Below are 17,862 nucleotides of genomic sequence, written 5' to 3' on the forward strand. Positions count from 1 at the left end.
GCCAAGCATGCACTGTGACCCCGCATGCTTGGCCAATCGCAGCGCCGGCAGCGAGGAGAGCCATGATTGGCCACAGGCATCCTGCCTGTGGCCAATCATAGCTCAGGCTGTGTAGTGCACGCCCCACACTATATAAGTCCGCCTTTGAGGCGGCCTCGTGTAGTGTGTTACTTAGCATCTGAAGCAGTGGGTGTTCTGTGTACCTTCAACACAGTACACACCAATCGTTTTTGGCTGATTTCCTATCTTGCTGCTGTGTAGTGGTTGTTGTCTGTGCCCTGACTGCAGTATACACCACTATATTCACCTCACCTATATAGCTAGTGATCTAGCTTTAACCACTTAACAACTGCCCATTGCCGATTAACGGCTTCAGGGGGGTTGTTTAACTCTGAGAGGCCGTTACTTAACGGCCTCCCAGAATTCTGCTCTCGCGTGCCCCGAGGTGTGCGCACTCGAGAGCATCCGTGACCGCCGGGTTGCATCACGGATCACGGTAAACGGCCGCTCATAGCGGCCGTTTACCACGTGATTGCTCCGTCAAATGACGGAGTGATCACTTGGAAACAAACCGGCGTCATGTTATGACGCCTGTTCCTCCCTCCCCTCTCTGTACCGATCGGTACAGCGGAGGGGAAAGAGATCGGTGTCAGCAGCGATGTGGGCTGCATCTGCAGTGCCCACATCGCTTCTCACCGAATTTAACCCCTCAATTCCCTGCCAATACTCTGCAATACCAGTGCATACTCTGCAGTACCCTGCCATTACTCTGCAGTACCCCCCATTACTCTGCAGTAACCCCCATTACTCTTCAGTACCCCCCAATACTCTGCAGTACCCGCCATTACTCTGCAGTAACCCCCATTACTCTGCAGTAACCCCCATTACTCTGCAGTAACCCCAATACTCTGCAGTACCCTGCCATTACTCTGTAGTACCCCCCAATACTCTGCAGTACCCTGCTATTACTCTGTAGTACCCTGCCAATACCCCGCCAATACTCTGTAATACCCTGCCATAAATTGCCATACCCAGCCATACTCAGAGATACCCAGCCATACTGGGTGATACCCTGAAATACCCAGACATAGACGCCCCCCACCCCTCACCGCCCTCCGGTGCTTCTACCAACTCGCCAGTACGATCAAAGCCAGAATCTTTTTTTTATTTTTTATTTCAGGCTTCCCAGCCTAGAGGTGAGATGTGGGGTCATATTGACCCCCCAGATTTCACTGTAAAGAGGGCCTGTCACCCCATATTCCTATTACAAGGGATGTTTACATTTCTTATAATAGGAATAAAAGTGATCAAATATATATTTTTGGGGAAAAAAATGTCAAACTAAAATAAATAAAGTAAAATGAACAATAAAAAAATAAAATAAAAATGAAAGCGCCCATGTCCCCATGTGCTCGCATGTGCCACACATGTGAGGTATCGCTGAGAATGTTAGAGCGAGAGCAATAATTCTAGTCCTAGACCTCCTCTGCAACTCAAAACATGTAACCAGTAAAAAAAAAATTAAAGTGTCGCCTATGGGGATTTTTTAAGTAGCGACGTTTGGCGCCATTCCACGGGCATGTGCAATTTTGAAGAGTGACATGTTTGATATCTATTTACTCAGCATAACTTCATCTTTCACTTTATGCAAACATTGGGCTAACAAGTGGTTAATAATAGAGCTTGCAGTCAGTAGTGTTAGGAGATAGTGCGTGCTGTCTGCGTGCTCTGTACCCAGTACATACCGCTATAATATAGGGCAGGCCCCTACTTTCAAACATCCAACTTACAAACATCTCCTACTTGCAAACGCAAGGAGACAGCAGCAAGTGAGATGAAAAAAGATGGACGACAAAACAAATTATACAGGGGTGATAACCCTTCCCTATGTTTTCCAAAAAGCTTAAAGATAGTTTTTTTGACTGGAGCTACACTTTAAAAATGTACCGGTTGAAAATGACAAACAGATTCAACTTAACACAACAAACCTACACAGTCCCTGTCTTGTTTGCACCGCCTGTATACTGCTGTTCTGAGTATATAGGGCCTGGGGGCCACACGCATTTCCTTTTTTTAATATGGGTACGGGGTTCCCCTTAATATGCGTACAAGACCCAAATAGGCTGGTAATGGGCAGGGAGGGCTACCCATGCCATGTTTCTCAATGATTTTCAACCATATTGCAGGAACCAGATATAACATTAAAACCGCAAGCAGTTTTAAATGATGTTATTTCCGTTTAATGTCATTTTGTGCAGGGACTGTTCTAAACACGGGAAACACGTGGCACTTCACAGGCATACTACAGACACCCCCCAGGCACCATATTTAAAGGAATATTTCACTTTTTTTTTTCACTTTAATCGTCATTAAAATCAGTGCTCCCGCCAAAACGGCCGTTTTTAAAACTTTTTTTTCCAGTGACCCATGTCCCCTGAGGCAGGAGGCAGGTCCCCAAACCCTTTTTAGGACACTATCTTGCATATTAGCCGTTAAAATTAGCACTTTCCAATTCGAACGTTCGAGTCCCATAGACTTCAATGGGGTTCTAACGTTCGTACCGAACGCGGGGGTCGTTCGCAAGTTCTGGTGCGAACCGAACCGGGGGGTGTTCGGCTCATCCCTACCCACCACACAGCTGAAATACATAACGGGATGGAGATGCTCTTCATTGACCTCTCTTCAATAGCTTCCTTCACCTACAGAAGTTAGAACAAGAAGCCTTGAGACCTACTGTACAGCTTACATAGGACTCTTTCCTCGCCCTACTGTAGCAGTGCTCAATACACTGCTACAGAGTTATACATAGAGGAAACTGTCACAGCTCCTGGACACGGTCCCAGAGGCACACCTGATCACCTGACCACTGTGACAGCCAATCACGTGATAGGGCAGCTGACTCCCGGGTTACCACCCACTTGAGGGGCTGTCAGGTGGCAGCGGTGAGGGGTTAAAGTCTCTATAAAGTAGAAACAATAGCTTATAAATAACTGAGCTAAACTCTGAGAACCCTGGGGTGTATAGCACCTGGTGCAGATACTTTATTCACTTTTTTTTATATTATTATTCTTTATAAAACATATTTAAGTTCAGTCATCGTAGACCATTTCAAATTGTGTTACTGTCATCCTCAATTTTGACATCAGCACTGCCACTTTCCATTTTTAGTAGATTTGCTTTCTCTTCGTTTCCAGTAACCATGTGTTAATATATTACAGGGCTCAGACTTATGCTGTGTACACACGACCGGACTTTCCAGCAGACTAGGTCCGACGGTCTTCCCGACGAACTTTTCAGTGGAGTTTCCAACGAAGTTTCCGAACAAACAGACTTGGCCACACACAAGCACACCAAAGTCCGACGGATTAGAACGTGATGACGTACGACCGGACTAGAATAAGGAAATTCATAGCCAGTAGCCAATAGCTGTCCTAGTGTCGATTTTTTCGACAGGACTCGAGTCTGTCAGAAAGATTCTGTCTGTCTGATTTGCCAACAGCAAAAGTCCGATGAACCCTATATACAATCAAATTGTCCAGCAGATTCGTTCCGTCAGACCTTTGCTGTTGAAAAGTCTGGTCATGTGTACACGGCATTAGTCATTTTTCGGGTGTGTCTAGCTGTCTTAAGAAACTTGTTGCTAGTTTAAAATTCTTGCCAACTATTTTGTAGTGTTTTCTCTAACACTCAAATGATCAAAGCATTCCTGCTTTACAAATTTTACAAATACAAGCCACGTAGGATTGTTTTTAGTCTTTTAAACGTGTTGCTCGTGGGAATAAACCATATTTAAATAAATACATAAAAAATACTCCCTGGCAGCATGCACACCCAATGCCTCACCACAGTGACACACTCTATCGTCAAGTTCATCATAGCTGTAGAGCAGTGGTAGCCCACTCATTAGGGGTGCAGGGGCACCGCCCCCCTAATCCATATGCCCGACCCCTAATCTCCATGCATGGCGCTAGACTCTTGGATTGCAGTGGGTTTTTTTATTTATTTTTTAGAAGCACATGATTAGAGCCTGAGGCTCTAGTTGGCTTTAAAAAGGGTGGGCTTGGAGGCGCAGGGCCCACCAGGTTGTGTTATGTGTGTGGAAGCGGTTGGATCGCATAAGCAGCGAAGAGGAGTGGAGGAGGGGGCGGGGGAGCTGGCGGCAGCCAATAAGCATGCAGTCTCTGGCGGTGACATGTGCAGGGACAGAGTTGCCTTGTAGCCTGAGCTGGGAGAAGAAAGATGGCAATGTATGTCATTGCCGCAGCCTGGCTCTGTCTACCCAGCTGCTCTCCTACTGCTTGGTCCATCTGCTGTGCATTTAATGGTGGCCAAGAAGTAAGGGAAGCCACGACCCTGGATGGGTTAAGTGTGGACCCAGCAGGTGGGGGGTTGTTTGCCGTCCCCCCAAAAAGAGACAGAGATCACCACCCTTGCATTTGACCCTCCCTTTTATAGAGAACACAAGCAGGAGTGAATCGAACTGTAGGAAGACTCAAGCCAAGATACCACACAACCAATTAATCAGAATGTTTACCAAAACTTCTAGCCATCTGATTTTGCTCTCCAGACATCTGGCTAGCTTTAACTGCCATTGCAATACTATAGCTCCTAACTGTTTCGAGGGACTCTTCCTCATTTAAAAGTCCCTCTGTCCCTCTTTCCTCCTCATTTGTCCCTCATTTTTGGTCTGATTTATATAGTTGTATATAGAAAAGCACTATATATCTATCCAAAGCTTTTATTCATTTTCAAAATCGATGCATCTGTAAATTCCAAAAGCCAATATAAAGGAACAGTAGTGATAAAAAAACACTTTAACCAATATTTTTTTTTGTAAAATTCTCCTTTTAAGGGGGGGGGGGGGGACATTGCAGGGGAGGTGTCCTATGCTTTGGAGGTATGCAACACAGGTGCACCGGGCGCGCACTGATTTAGCTCATTGGAGAGCGATTAAAAATGAATTGCACAGTAGTGCACCACAATGCACGTTAAATGGCACATTTTACTTTGTGTTACTGAAAGACAACTAAAACTGGCAAGTGCAAAATCTGGTGCAGTGCTGCAGGGAAACCAATCAGCTTCCAGGTTTTATTAGTCATCGCTCATAGCGCAGCCCATATAAGTGAATGGGCTGTCCTAAGCGCAACACACAAAATCGTGTGAAAATCACAACAAAAATTGCAATTGGAAGCAATATGTGAGCGGAGCCTAATAGTGAAGCCCTACTGTTTAATTTACATTTTTGCGCTATAAACGAAAATACTGACAGGCGGCACTGACAGCAATGATAGGCGGCACTGGATAGGCAGCACTGATGAGGAGCTACTGAGAGGCATTACTTAGTGGCATTTCGATGGGACACTGACAGGCATTACTGATGGGGCACTGATTGGCACTTTTTATGGGGACAGGCTGTCAGGTGTTGGGCACTGATTGGCAACTGATGGGCACCTTTTGATGGGGGCTGTGCTGATAATAACGAGAGTTAGACTTACCGGTAACTCTGTTTCTAGGAGTCGTCCAGGACAGCACTAGAGAGATAGGCTCCACCTCCAGAGGCAGGAAACACAAACCAGATCTTTAAAGGGCGGTCTCCGTCCCTTCCCATTCAGTCTTGTAAACGAGAACTTCCCCGGAAACGGCTTCTGTAACGACAAAAACACTTGTCCAGCATTATAACAGCATATAGGGAGGGAATCCATGCTGTCCTGGACGACTCCTAGAAACAGAGTTACCGGTAAGTCTAACTCTCGTTTTCTCTAGTCGTCTGTCCAGGACAGCACTAGAGAGGATCAACGAGAACTTACCAGATTAGGGGGGGACTACCGCTTGAAGGACCTTTCTCCCAAACGCCTGGTCTTGCGCTGAGATAAGGTCCAATCTGTAATGCTTCATAAACGTTGAGTAGCTTGACCAAGTTGCTGCTCGACAAATTTGTTCTGGTGTTGCTCCAGCTCGCTCTGCCCATGAGGTCGATAGCGCCCGTGTGGAGTGAGCCATGGGGGAAAAAGGACATTCCATTTTCATTCCTTTGTAGGCTTCTACAATAGCTTGTTTGATCCACCTTGCAATTGTATTTTTTGAAGCTTGTGACCCCAATTTTTTACCCGCATGTAAAACAAATAATGCATCTGATTTTCTAATGTTTTTTGACATCTCCAGATATTGTAAGACACAGGCTCTCACATCCAGTTGGCTGAACTCAACCTCCTTAGGATTAGTGGGAGACCCACAGAACGAAGGTAAAACAATTTCCTGTGTTCTGTGGAATTTTGTCACTACTTTGGGTAAAAACCCAGGGTCCGTGCGCAACACCAGCCTATCCTCAAAAATTTGTAAAAACGGCTCTTTCACCGAAAGTGCCTGAAGCTCGCTAATGCGTCTGGCTGTGGAAATAGCCACTAGGAACACCGTTTTAAGCGTGATCCATCTCAAGGAAGGTTCTTCTTCCAGAGACTTTTTTTACCCATCCCTGTAACACAATTGACAGGTCCCATTTGGGTAAAATTTTGAAAGGAACAGGTTTAATCCTGGTCAACCCCTTAAAGAACCTGCTAACTAGCGGGTCTATCGCCAGAGGTTGATCCAAAAAAACAGACAGGGCCGTAATTTGTACCTTTAAGGTACTAATGGCCAGCCCCTTATCCACACCGTCTTGTAAAAATTCCAAGACTGTCGGGATACTTATAGACACCTTTTTAGTGTCCAACCATGAACAAAAAACTTTCCAGTATTTAACATAAATTGCTTGGGTTACCTTCTTCCTACTAGAAAGAAGTGTTTTAATTACCCTATCTGAGAGTCCCTTAGACTTCAAGAGACTCTCTTCAGACGCCAGGCCGATAACTTTAGGGTCTGTAGTTCTTGTAGCAGAACTGGACCCTGAGACAGCAGATCCTCCCTCTCGGGCAGTATGAGGGGAGGTTCGTCTGTCAGGCCCAGCAGCACCGAGAACCATGGTCTCTTCGGCCAGTACGGAACCACTAGTATCAATGTGGTCTGTTCCTGCAAAAATTTCCTCAGGACTAGAGGAATTAGTTTGAATGGGGGGAAGGCGTAGCAAATGTGAAAAGCCCAGCTTTGTGCCAAAGCGTCTATCCCTTTTGCCCCTGCCTCCCTCTCTAGGGAAAAGTATACTGGGACCTGGGTGTTCGCTTTCCTGGCGAACAAGTCCACTTCCGGAAGACCCCATTTGCGCACTAACATCTGGAAAATCTCCCTGTTTAGTGACCATTCTGATTCGTACACCCGGTGTCGACTCAGAAAGTCCGCCAGGTGATTGTCCACCCCTTTTAGATGGACCGCTGAAACCGATTTTAGGTTTTCTTCTGCCCAATGCATGATTGTACTTGTTAGCTTGATCAAGGACGGGCATCTTGTTCCTCCCTGCTTGTTTAGGTAGGAAACCGTCACTATACTGTCCGAGAGGACCTGTACATGGTGGTCCTTCAGATCCCTGGCGAACACCCTTAAGGCTTCCCAGACTGCCTGCAACTCCCTCCAATTGGCTGACCTCTGGGACTGTGTCTTCCCCCAGCATCCTTGGGCTACCTTCGAACCCAAGTGGGCCCCCCAGCCCCAAGCACTGGCATCCGTGGTGATGCGAACAGACACTGGAGGGGACCACCAAAGACCCCGTACTAGGTTCTCTTCTCTCTTCCACCACCAAAGAGACCTTTTGGTCTTTGAGGATAGATGGATAGTCCCGTCCAGGGACTCTTGTGTCCCGTCCCAACTGCCCAGAATATTGGCCTGGAGACACCTGAAATGAGCTCTTGCCCAAGGAACTGCAGGGATTGTTGCCACCAATAGGCCCAACCCTGCCATAGCTGACCTGATGGAAATTGTCTGATTGGACTGCAGGAAGGTTACCATCTCTTTCACCTTTATCACTTTTTCCTCCGTGAGGAAGACTTTCTGTGACACTGAATCCACCAGAAAACCTAGATACTGTAAGGCCTGTGTTGGTATCAGGTGTGACTTCTCTTGGTTTATCAACCACCCCAGCCTTTTTAGGCAAGAGATAGCTACCCTCAGATCTCCCTGCAGTTGGAGCTTTGAGGGGGCAAAGAATAAAAGGTCGTCCAAGTACGGTATGACAGCGATCCCTTTCAGTCTTAGGGGAGCCAATGCTTCTGCCAGGACCTTGGTGAAAATCCTGGGGGAAGAAGACAGACCGAAAGGCAGAGCCCTGAATTGGAGGTATCGAATCTGACTTCCCCAAAGAATCGCTATCCTCAAATACTTTTGAGAGTCTTCTCGAATCGGGATGTGAAGATACGCGTCCCTTAGGTCGAGAGAGGCCATGAAACAATTTGGAGGGAGTACTGATCTCACTGTAAAAATTGTTTCCATCCGGAATTTCCTGTAAGTTACCCACTTGTTCAGTAACTTCAGATTCAAGATCAACCGGAATTTGCCTGACGGTTTCCTTACTACAAACACGTGTGAATAGAAACCCTGATTTATTTCCTGTGGCGGAACTGGCACTAGGACCCTCTGATCTATTAAATCGCCAATTTGCGACAGCAAAGCTGACGCTTTCTGGGGGTCTTTGGGAGGTTTGGTCAGACACATCCTTGCAGGTGGGACGTGTGTGAACTGTATTTTGTAACCCTCCCTGATGATCCTCTGGATAAAAGGACTTGGAGTAGCGTATTCCCACTGTGGGAGGAACTGCCCCAGTCTCCCCCCCACAGGAACCGCGTCACTGGGATTTAGTGTTTTTTTTAGAAGAGGAAAAGAGATTGCTTTTCTGTTTTCCTCCCATCCACTGTTTCTTAGGGGTTGACTCCTTAGAGGTCTGTCCTTGTGACTGTCCCTGCCTTTGAGGACGAAAAAAGCGTTTGCCTGTAGTCTTCTTAGGTTTGACAGGAAAAGCCTTTTTCTTGTCTGCAGTATGGTCCAGGACTTTCTCAAGATCCTGTCCGAACAGAAGGTCTCCCTCAAAGGGGATGCCACATAACCTCACTTTTGAGGCTGAGTCTCCCGACCAAGACTTCAGCCAAAGTGCCCTACGTGATGAATTTACGAGGGCAGCGGTCCTGGCTGACAATTTAACAGACTCCGCAGAGGCATCTGCTATATAGCCTGCTGCTTTATGTAGCATAGGAAGGGAATCCAGAATTTCCTTTCTGGAGGTCCCCCCTTCCAAGTGGCCTTGTAATTGTTCCAGCCAGACCTCCAAGTTGCGAGCCACTATTGTCGTGGCCATTGCAGGTTTTAAGTTATTCATGGTTACTTCCCATGACCTCTTTAACAGTACTTCCATCCTTTTATCCATGGGCTCCTTTAGAACACCCATGTCCTCAAAGGCGAGATCTGTTGACTTTGCACACTGGGAAAAAGCTGCGTCTACCTTGGGCACTTTATTCCAAACACAAGAGGGGTCCTCGCTGAAGGGGAATCTCCGCTTCATGCTTTTAGGAAAAAATAACTTTTTCTCTGGTTCCTCCCACTCTTTTTTGATTGAGTCTATCAGTGTGCTATGAACCGGAAAGACCCTAACTGAATCAGTTTTAAGGGTCTGATACATCCGGTCATGCAAGGACAGGGAGACTGGCTCCTCTCTGATTTCGAGCGTCTCATAAATTACCCCCAGTAAGGCATCAACCTCCTCGAGTGAGAGCCTGTATCTGGGAGAGCTTGACCCTTGAACAGGAACATCTCTGGATGATGCCGCCTCACTTAGGCCATCCAGAGAATCAAGTTCCTCCTCCTCTGATTCGTCACCTACAACTGGGGTGGAAGCAGAGGGAACTGCGGCTGGTTTTGGGGTTTCAAGGTTCGCTAACATTGCTTTGATGGACTCCATTTCTTTCTGTACTCCAGAAATCAAATCCTTACAAGCTCCCGTGGCTTCCTTATAGACCAATTTGTCTATGCATGGTTTACAAAGGGGCTTAGACCATCCTTCTTTTAATTTAGTCATACATGAAGGACATCTCTTCTTCCCCCCTGACCTCTCTGGTTCTTTGGGCAGAGCCTAAGGCAAGAGAAGGAGAGAAGAAGGAAGGGAAAAAAACAAACAAACAAGCCAACGTCAGCGAAACCTTTAGCAAAATAGGACGCCTTCACCAAACACCTATGTGCACCCCACCAACCGCTAACAGGATTCGCAAGACTCTTTAGTCCGGATCCTGTTTGAGAGAGAGAGGGAGGGAGGAAAAATACACCTGGACCATTTCAAAATGCCTATGCATTGATTAGTCCATTACTCCCCCCCCCCCCCTCTCTCCCAGCCCTGTAGGTACAAGACACCTCTGTGTTTGCCTACCTGAGCTGGTTCGGCTCCACTGCCACTCTCCACTGCATCCATTTCGTTCAGAACACGCCTGGAGGCTTCCCCTCGTAATGGTGATAAAGCGATGCAGCACGAACGCTTGAAGCACGCGCTTAACCGCCTGGAGGCTTCCCTTCGTAATGGCGATAAAGCGATGCAGCGCGAACGCCTCGTGGCTGCGGCTTTTTATAATAGCCGCCAAGGTCCCGAACGTCCACGCTCGCCACGCGACCCGGAACCGGTAGTGGATTGCCGGAAGTCCTCTATCCTCCTCCTGTAAAGCACAGGCCGGAACTCGAAGCCTGTGCCCGCCCCCCGCCTGACTTCGCGCCCAATTTAGAACCTATTGTCAGGCGGGGAAACGAACGCCCTCCCCGGGCTTCAGAAGGAGAACGCTGGTTCGAAGCTGCAGTCAACCCGACCGGAGGACTTCAAAAACGTCCGTTTACCAACAGGTAATCCGAACTCCTTCCCCGTCTCTTATGGGCTATCCCACCGTCAGGGGAAGGGGAGCTCCTGATCCAGCCTCCTCCTCCGGTGGAGGAAACACAAAGACTGAAGGGGAAGGGACGGAGACCGCCCTTTAAAGATCTGGTTTGTGTTTCCTGCCTCTGGAGGTGGAGCCTATCTCTCTAGTGCTGTCCTGGACAGACGACTAGAGAAAAATGTGCTGATTATCAGCACAGACCCCCCTCTGACAGGGTGAGCTGCTGATCGGCTCTCCGTCATCGTGAACCGAGGAAAGCCATTCACCGGCACTTGCTGGTTCACGCGATGATGTGTTTGGTCACAGCTGATCACGTGGTAAGAAGCTTTTGTCAGAGGTTTCATACCATGATCGGAGTTGCAGTGTGTCAGACTGACACACAGCACCTCCGATTGCCGCGCTACAAGGCTCCTATTTCAAATGGCACCTTATAAGTGGCAGTAAACCTTTTCCAACCCAACCCATCCTTTTCCAACCCACAGGATTTCATTCATGTTTTTAGTCTATTACATTACAGTTTTCCTAATTCTAAGGGTTTCCTTCTTTTTTCTATCAGTTATGCATTGTAAGGTAAAGCGGTTGTAAACCCCTGAAATGAAAAATGGAAAATGAACAAAGCATATCCTTCCATAGCGTGTACTTACAAATCCAAAGCACCGAATGTGATATCTGTCTGCTCTGTCATTCCTCTACTATCTGAAGACACCTCCTCTCCTTCCCAACACATAGCAGGTGATGGACAGCGTCAGCTATTCATGTTTCCCCATGAGACTGTCTAGAGTGGGGCGTGTCCCTTCCCTCCACTCAGGTCTCAGGTTACACTCAGCTCCCTGATGTGATGTCAGATCCCTGCCCCCTGCCTGCTGTAGCTGATAAATGCTGTCTAAATTCTGCCCTTTTACCAGCTGTAGAGGAGAGATAGCTGCAGATACAACTTATGTAGGAGACCTTGTTTAACCACTTCAATACAGGGCACTTAAACACCTTCCTGCCCAGACCAATTTTCAGCTTTCAGCGCTGTCGCACTTTGAATGACAATTGCACAGTCATGCTACACTGTACCCAAATGAAATTTTTATCATTTTTTTCCCACAAATAGAGCTTTCTTTTGGTGGTATTTGATCACCTCTATGGTTTTTATTTTTTGCTAAACAACTTTTTTGTTTCAGTTTCAAAACTTTGTAAATAAGTATGTTTTCTCCTTCACTGATGGGCACTGATGGGGCTACACTGATGGGCACTGATAAGGCGGCACTGATGGGCACCGATGAGGTGGCACCAATGAAGTGGCACTGATGAGGTGGCATTGATGGACACTGATATGTGGCACTTATAGGCGGCACTGATAGGCGGCACTGATGGGCGACACGGATGGGCACTGATAGGTAGCACAAATTGGCACTGATAGCTGGCACAGATTGGCATGGATAGGCGGTACGGATGGGCATGGATAGGCGGTACAGATGGGCATGGATAGGCGGCACAGATGGGCATGGATAGGCGGCACAGATGGGCACTGATAGGCAGCATGGATGGGCACTGATAGGCGGCATTGTATTGTTTTATACTGTACTAATGGATGCCAATCAGTGCCAAACAATAATGCATGCCAATCAGTGATGCCCATTGTGGGCACTGATTGGCATCCATTGTGGGCACTGATTGGCATCCATTGTGGGCACTGACTGGAATCCCTGGTGGTCTGGTGGCGTCCCTGGTGGTCCAGTGTGGGCATCCTCGGGGGGCTGTGCTGATAATCGATCAGAAAAGACCCCCCTGTCAGAGGAGCAGCTGATCGGCTCTCCTCTACTCGCGTCTGACAGACGCGAGTGAGGAAAAGCCGATCACCGGCTCTTCCTATTTACATCGTGATCAGCCGTGATTGGACATGGTTGATCACGTGGTAAAGAGTCTCCGTCGGAGATTCTTTACCGAGATCGTAGTTGCAGGGTGTCAGACTGACAACCCGCAACAACGATCGCCGCGATCGGGGGCGCGCAGCGGCTCAAAATCCTGATCACGTCATATGCCGTCCGGTCAGGATTTTGAAACCACTTTGCCGCCGTGCTTTTGTTATAGGGTGGGCGGCAAGTGGTTAATCTCTGAGTATCACATGAGGCTAGTCACTTCATTTGGTATATGTAAGGGTTTACAACCACTGTGAGATAGGATACAGCACATCTATTTAAAGCAGACCTTCAGTCATTTTTTCATCGTTCCATCCATTAAATCTTCTGCCCTTGTTGTTTTAGCTTTGGATAGTAAAACATTTTTTTTGTTCTGCCAGTAAATACTTTATACAGCCATCTTCCTCTTTTTTGTCTGGTCATTAGCATAGGCTTATGACATCATGTACAGCTCCCTCTTGTGAGTGTTTGCCAGGACAGGAGGGGGGGATAAATCATAAGAGAGCCCATGAGAGCTGCAGAGCTAGAGGTGTGCTTCTGTGTGTCTGTGTAAATCCAGGAAGTGAACAGGCAGCAGCTTCAGCTGCCCACAGTTAAAATGGCTGCAGCCAGACTCAGTGGAGGGAGATTTCTGCAGCATATTTGGCAATACAGAATCACAGTATATATAAAATAATATACAAAGTGGTTGGAGGGAAGCTTCAGAATGACAAAGATGTTTTTAGTACAAATTATGTGAGCAGACTGCAGTTCCTCTTTAAGATAAAAATACTGAATTAATGAGGGCCCTGAGAAACAAATAAAGGAATATACTACAGATATAGGCTTGCAAAGGAACATGTAGGTAATAAAGAGCAGAGCTCATGTTTATTTTGTAAATCTCTGTCTGAGCTCATCAAGTAAGTCAGCAAATAATTGTTCTCATGCTTCCTTTTTTATCATGCAAATGAGAATAATTAACTGTTATCTGGAGAAAAGGAGATGGATGCTGCTCAACCGGTCTTAGATATTTTTAGCAAACTAAAAAAAAAAAAAAAAAAAAACAATATATTTAGTTTGAGCTCACTACCTCTCATTCTATGCAAACTAGGTCATATATGTAAAGCTTATGCTTGCCTGTACATTTCCAGCCACGTGCATACAACATACACCTTGGTGTATATGTAAAGTGATGACGTACTGCTGCAATGCAACATTAAGAATAATGCCGCATACACACGATCGAACATTTCGACAACAAAATCCATGGTTTTTTTTTTCCAATGGATGTTGGCTCAAACTTGTCTTGCATACACACAGTCACACAATGTTTTCGGAAATTCCAAACGTCAAGAGCGCGGTGATGTACGACGAGCCAAGAAAATTGAAGTTCAATAGCCGGTGCGGCTCTTCTGCTTGATTCCGAGCATACGTAGAATTGTATACATACGATTGAAATTTCCAAAAACTGATTTTGTTGTTGGAAAATTCAGATCTCAAATTTTTTGTGTCAGAAAATTCCGATGGAAAATGTCCAATTGAGCCTACACACGGTCAGAATTTCCGACAAAGAGCTTCCATCGAACATTTTACGTCAGAAAACCCGGCCACGTGTACGCGGCATAATACTGATAAAGGTGAGAGTACATGGAGATTTTTGTTATAAACATTTGATTATATTAATTAAAATTTTTTTTTACTAATGATCTAAAACCCACAGAAGCCCTCCATAACTTCCTAAGCTAACCATCCTTTCCTGCAGGTTCCAACCTACTGTACCTCTTCCGACATAGTCCTCTCCCGTTATATCAGGGCCGTCTTTAATATTGACTGGACCCTGGGAAAACATTTTCTTGGGCCCCCTCTTTCATGCAATTTCACTCTCTACATGCTTTGAGACATATAATAAATAGCAGCTAGACTCAAAATCAGTTTACTGAATCAGTTTAGGCAGCGATTGTGATTGGTTGCCAGAGGTTACAGTGTATCATCACCACTTACGTTACAGCACACATTATGGCTCACTGTTATTTTCTAGAGGTCACAGCACATGACTTCTGCTTGTTGATTTGTTGCTAGAAATTACTGTACATCAAAACTGCTCACTGAATGATTGCTAGAGGTTACTGAACATCTATACCACTCACTAATTGGTTGTTAGAGGTTACTGCACATTATTACTGCTGACTGATTGTTTGCTAAAGGTTACAGCACATCATCTCCATGCCCAATTTGCTTACTTTTGCAGAACAGGCTGTTAGGCTTAATGACCACAGTTGTAGGCAGGACTTACAAGCGTGCTCCTTTACCTCCCCTGTGTATAGCATTCAGCAGAAGTGATGGTGGATGTGACCTCAGACAGACATAATATACATATGAATACTGCCTCTATTTACATACCAATGCCACGGTCCACGACTATTTACATATTATTGCCACCACTATTTACATATAAATTCAGGTTATTTACATGTAAACACAGGGTCTGCAGGTGAGTCACCTGAACAGGGCAATAGGGCAGAGCTGGGCAGCAGCAACAGAAGTTTACACTGAGATATCGGGACATAGCACGGGACTAAACTGTCAAGGGATAAGGGAAAGTATGAGGCAGCTGCTTTGGGCCCCACTACAATGATGGGGCCCAGGGCAGTTGCCCCTTTTGCCCTGCCTTAAAAACGGTCCTGCGTTATATGCACCCCGACCAGTAAAAAATCTAGTGATATGCTGTCTGGGCCTGCTCATTAACATCCTATAGACCTAAAAAGAATATATCCATAAAGCTAGGGCATTATCTTGTTCAAATCCACTGCTGTCCAGGCAGGTTAGTACGTATCTGAAAAGAGGGTGTGCTTTACAATGAGATATTATGCTGTGGACTGTTTTTAAATGCCCCTTTCAGGCGGAGCAGAATCCGCTGATCCCTGCTGAGCAGATGGATGACAGGTCTGTTTCTGCTCCACTAAGCAGAGTGGACACGGACACAGCCCGCTGTTCTCTATAGGGTGGTCAGATGGAAATTCCATCCGATCCGTCGGAAGGATATGGAGCGTATCTCCATCCGTTGGTTTTTAGCGGAATGGATTAGAAGCCAGTGGGTGTCAGCGGGCCCATGTCCACTAACATCTGCGGGTCCATAGAGAACAGTGGGTAGTCCGATCGGGTCCTCCTGAAAAACGGACAGGTGGACCCCGATCGGTTCACTGGTGTGAAAGGAATCATAAGCTCTTGTATGTATGGAAAATGAAAATAAAGCTTAAAAAAACGAAAGAAATGAAAAAACATTTCAAGCAAACTGTAAAATCAAACACTAGCTGCAGATGACTGCTAGAAAGTATTGTAGCTGTATGGAAATTTTAAAAGCACACTTCAGCCAGATTCCAGAGAGCTCCTCACTTTTGGTTTGGGTGGGTCCTCTGCTTGAAGTCTGTCCATTTAGCACCAATTTCACTTTCAATGCACATTTTATTCTGACTCGTAGTTGTAATAACCAGTTCCATTTAAAGTGTCACTAAACCCACATCATAAAATAGTATTAATAAATGGTGTATTACATGCTGTTCATACTCAGTTGCTATGAGATTCATTTTCTGTATTCAGCAAAAAAACTGGTTGATTTTGATGCTCTCTATCTCCACCTTCTGTTCATGCACCCAATTCAGCTAGGAATTTTGCAGCTATGGTGGCAGCTCTGCACATGCTCAGTTTTCAGTGGGTTTCTATGTTGAGCATTCCATCCCTATCACAGCTGAGCTGTCCATGTGACTATAGAGTGACACACGTGGGCTTATACAGGCATACCCCACTTTATGTACACAATGGGGTTTATTTACTAAAGCTGGAAAGTGCAGAATCAGGCTCACTTCTGCATAGAAACCAATGAGCTTCCAGGTTTTATTAACAAAGCTTAATTGAACAAGCTCGGGTTAGAAGCTCATTGGTTTCTATGTAGAAGTGAGCCTGATTTTGCACTTTCCAGCTTTAGTAAATAAACCCCATTGCGTACTTAAAAGTGGAGTATGCCTGAACACAGTGGTAAATGACTATTAACTCCCTCTCCTCCATACCCACTAACCAGTTAAACACAATGGGGGCAGGATATTACATGTAGATTAATGGTGGCTTCACCTCCTTTTATTCTAAGACACAGGGTGGAGGGGGTACCATTGGTGGGTATTTTGAGACAAGGTAGCTGGGGGCAGAGCTGTGGGTGACTTTGTAAGGTGTTGTAAGTTGTATTTTGAATTTTGTTCCTTGGGCGAGTGGCAGCCAATGAGAGGGGTGGCAGGACACTGTAAACGGTTTGTAAGGCAGATGATCTTTTTAGCTGTCAGTAAGGGTGGAATTCTTCCAAAAGACCACCAATGTAAGGGCTATTCTTCCCACTGACCGCCATGCTTCCCACTGACCACCAATGTAAGGGCCATTCTTCCCACTGACCACCAATGTAAGGGCCATTCTTCCCACCGACCACCAATGTAAGGGCCATTCTTCCCACTGACCACCAATTTAAGGGTCATTTTTCCCACTGACTACCAATGTGAGGGCCATTCTTCCCACTGACTACCAATGTGAGGGCCATTCTTCCCACTGACCACCAATGTAAGGGGCATTCTTCCCACTGAACACCAATGTAAGGGTCACTATTCCCACTGACCACCAATGTAAGGGGAATTCTTCCCACTGATTGATGATTAATTATTTTAGTAGGGGCTACCTGAGACCTGAAAATTATTTCAAGGGTTCCTTGAGATAAAAAGGTTGCAAAAGTCTAAAATGACTTATAACAGAGTACGACAGTCTAGGCCAGTGTTTCTCAACTCCAGTCCTCAAGGTGGTCCAACGGGTCATGTTTTCAGGATTTCTCTCAGATGAAACGGCTGGGGTAATTACTAAGGCAGTGAAACAGATCAAATCACCTGTGCAATAATGGAGAGCCTGAAAACATGACCTGTTGGGGCACCTTGAGGACAGAAGTAAATTGTTAAATTTCTGGCTGTGTTCCAGCTGGAAAGATTTCCCTATACTATCTGTCCTGGTGACACCCACTGACAGTAAAAATGTACCTAGATCGGAGCGTGAAGTGTGAAGACCCAACCTTTTCCACGTCCAATGTACTCATAAAATGCTATTGCTGGTTGTGGCCCCACTGGAGAGATTTCTCCTCAATTCAGGGAAATGGAAATAAATACATGATACGTCCCCATGCT

General features: G+C 46.0%; 1 protein-coding gene and 1 long non-coding RNA gene across 4 annotated transcripts in view; one reads left to right on the top strand and one right to left on the bottom strand.

The window, feature by feature from the left end:
• B4GALNT1 (beta-1,4-N-acetyl-galactosaminyltransferase 1) overlaps nucleotides 1-17,862 on the bottom strand; it is a 213,191-nt gene that overhangs the window by 140,964 nt on the left and 54,365 nt on the right. The gene's annotated exons all lie outside the window — the stretch shown is intronic.
• LOC143983665 (uncharacterized) overlaps nucleotides 1-17,862 on the top strand; it is a 37,385-nt gene that overhangs the window by 9,527 nt on the left and 9,996 nt on the right. The gene's annotated exons all lie outside the window — the stretch shown is intronic.

This window comes from Lithobates pipiens, unplaced genomic scaffold (assembly GCF_037356315.1).
Source record: "Lithobates pipiens isolate NorthernLeopardFrog02 unplaced genomic scaffold, aLitPip1_a1.2 Scaffold_16, whole genome shotgun sequence".
Lineage (NCBI taxonomy): Eukaryota > Metazoa > Chordata > Amphibia > Anura > Ranidae > Lithobates > Lithobates pipiens.